Source organism: Rhinopithecus roxellana, chromosome 17 (assembly GCF_007565055.1).
Source record: "Rhinopithecus roxellana isolate Shanxi Qingling chromosome 17, ASM756505v1, whole genome shotgun sequence".
NCBI lineage: Eukaryota > Metazoa > Chordata > Mammalia > Primates > Cercopithecidae > Rhinopithecus > Rhinopithecus roxellana.
The window spans coordinates 85337202-85340465 of NC_044565.1; the positions used below are offsets into that span (position 1 = coordinate 85337202).

Genomic DNA, 3264 nt, shown 5'->3' on the forward strand with positions numbered 1-3264 from the left:
AAATGCATAGTCATGTATACACCACTCCAGTGCTGTGTAAAACAGTTGCATCCCCGTAAAAATTGTCTTTATAGTCTCTAGTTCAATTTCTGATTGCACTTATCAAATTCCTTTGTCTTTTAAAATTTTTATTTATTTTTGAGGCAATGTCTTTTTCTGTCATCCAGGCTGGAGTGCAGTTGCACCATCATGGCTCACTGCAGCCTTGAACTCCTGGGCTCAAGCAATCCTCCTGCCTCAGCCTTCTGAGTAGCTGAGACTACAGGTGTGCACCCAACTAATTAAATTTTTTTCTTTTTTTGTTGATATGAGGTCTCTCTATTTTACCTAGGCTATTTCAGAACTCCTAATGTCAAGCTATCCTCCTGCCTCGGCCTCCTATGCTGTTGGGATTACAGGTGTGAACCACCGTTCTTGGTCACAAATTCCTTTAAAGAGTTGTGCAATGGCTCTCACAGCCATTTCAGTACATTACGCTCCATAGAAATAGCACTGGACAAGTGAGAACCAGACAGGCACTGGGCGACTCTGTGCCTCGCTGAGGAAAAATAACTAAAAATGGGCAAAGGAGATCCTAAGAAGGCGAGAGGCAAAATGTCATCATATGCATTTTTTGTGCAAACTTGTCGGGAGGAGCATAAGAAGCTGCAGGCAGATGCTTCAGTCAACTTCTCAGAGTTTTTAAGAAGTGCTCAGAGAGGTGGAAGACCATGTCTGCTAAAGAGAAAAAAAAATGGAAGACATGGCACAGGTAGACAAGGCCCCCTATGAAAGAGAAATGAAAACCTATATCCCTCCTAAAGGGATGACAAAAAAGAAGTTCAAGGATCCCAATGCACCCAAGAGGCCTCCTTTGGACTTTTTTCTGTTCTGTTCGGAGTATCGCCCAAAAATCAAAGGAGAACATCTTGGCCTGTCCATTGGTGATGTTGTGAAGAAACTGGAAGAGATGTGGAATGACACCGCTGCAGGTGACAAGCAGCCTTATGAAAAGAAGACTGTGAAGTTGAAGGAAAAATACGGAAAGGATATTGCTGCATATCGGCTAAAGGAAAGCCTGAGGCATCAAAAAAGGGAGTCATCAAGGCTGAAAAAAGCAAGAAAAAGAAGGAAGAGGGCCGGGTGCGGTGGCTCACGCCTGTAATCCCGGCACTTTGGGAGTCCGAGGCAGGAAAATCAGGCCTCCCAAATGAGGTCAGGAGTTTGAGACCAGCCTGGCCAACATGGCAAAACCCCGTCTCTACTAAAAAAATACAAAAATCAGCTGGGCGTGGTCGTGCATTCCTGTAATCCCAGCTACTCAGGAAGATGAGGCAGGAGAATCACTTGAACCCAGGGAGCAGAGGTTGCAGTGAGCCAAGACTGCACCATTGCACTCTAGCCTGGGTGACAGAGAAAGACTCTGTCTCAGAAAATAAATAAATAAATAAGCAAATAAATAAAAATAAAGAGAGAAGAGGAGGAAGATGAAGAGGATGAGAAGGACGAGGATGAAGATGAAGAAGATGCTGCTGCTGAATAAGTTGGTTTTTGTGCAGTTTTTTTCCTTGTCTATAAAGTATTTAACCCCCTTGTACCCAATTCATTCCTTTCAAAGAAAAAAATTGAAATGTAAGACTGTGTAAGATTTATTTTTAAACTGTACAGTGTCTTTTTTTGTGTGGTAAACACACCACTGAACACGTCTTTAGATAACCCTGTCCTGGTGGTATTTTCAGTAGCCACTATTGAAAATGTGGCTGAAACTGTACCTTGCCTGGTACAGTATGGGGACTGTAAATTGGCATGGAAATTTAAAGCAGGTTCTCCTAGGTGCACAGCACAAATTAGTTATATATGGTGATGGCGGTTTTTCATCTTCAGTTGTCTCTGCTGCAGCTTACAAGAAACAACTGCTCTGTTAACTGAATATTACTCTGTAATTGCAAAAAAAAAAGTCGCAGCTGTTTTGTTGACATTCTGAATGCTTTTAAGTAGATACAGTTTTAAAAATGAGTATTGTCGTCCTTAAAAAAAAAAAAAAAAAAAAAAAAAAGAGCTGTGCAATACTCTATCTGCCACCAGAGGACTCTTCTTTGACATCTGTGCCACCTTCAAGAAAGGCAATAGATTTCTAAGGTTTCCAGCTGAAAATGGCTGGAAGGGCTCTGTTAGAAAAATCAGTCATTGGGAAGTTGATGGAAGCAGGTGGTCCATGAGGACAGGATACACTCTAGGGAAAAGGAGAGAGAGCAACTAACTGGGGAGGTCTGATTGTATGGAGTGCTTTCCCCAGAGGGAGAATGTGCCAGTTATCAATTTATTGCCTCTCAGTTCCCTTTACTGACTCATCTATTAAAATAGATCTTGGCCCTTTAGTTTTCCTTTTACTATAGCCGGCACAATGTTTCATCAGTAGAGGGTGCTGGAGAGAGGCATTGAAGAAAAAAGGTGTTTTCCTCCCTGGTCCTGATGGGTTGTTGGTCAGACCCCTGAAGAGTATGTTTTTTTCTTCACTGCTGGCTCAGTATAAGTGCCTACAGGGCATTGCTTTTGCTGTATGCCTTCTTCAGCTCTTTTCTTGACTGGAAGAGTATGGTTAGGAGACCCAGACAGCATGGCTTTCACCCTGTCCTATATTGCTGCTTTGCATAGGCACGCTGGGGTCCCCATAGAGCTGGCTGTCTAGTGAACTGGATGCCCAGCCTTTGTCCACTGGCTCAGACTGCTCTGGTCCAAGTCATATGCAGGGGTGCACTTGATTGCTGCGGAAGGCCTCCCCAGCTTTCAGTCCCACCAGCACCCACAGTGGCAGCCCAACTCACTCTGCACACCCACCCATGAATTTCAGCTCACCTGGGCCCTAGATATTCTGACACAGACACTGCGTGTTCCAGGCCTCACACCTACAGTGGCTCCCTGACCCTCTCTGTACCAGTCCCCCCCATACACCCAGCTTGCCCACCAGCTCTGACTTGCCTGCCCCAAAGGGTTACTTCTTTCCTGGCAACTCTTAGCCATCTCTGGGTTGTGTAACTTAGGAACTCCTCTGCCACCAAGTAGATTGTGACTACACCTTCTTCAATGAACTCTGATCCCTTCCTCCAAGTTTGTCCTTTTTTTTGGAACTTTCCCTCCGTCCTACAGCAGTGTTTAGAGCTTTCATTCTATCTTTAGAGTCACTCTCCTATCATTCTTTACTCAATAATTCTTTATATTAAACTTCACTGTTTAAATTACTGTGTGGTTTTTGCTCTTGATTAGACCCTAACTAATTAAAGTTTA

The 3264-nt window shown here is 43.7% G+C and overlaps 1 pseudogene; it reads left to right on the forward strand.

Annotated features, from left to right (window-relative positions):
- Window positions 1–522: 522 nt before the first annotated feature.
- On the forward strand, window positions 523–1522 carry LOC104674559 (annotated as a pseudogene).
- The last annotated feature ends 1742 nt before the right edge of the window (window positions 1523–3264 follow it).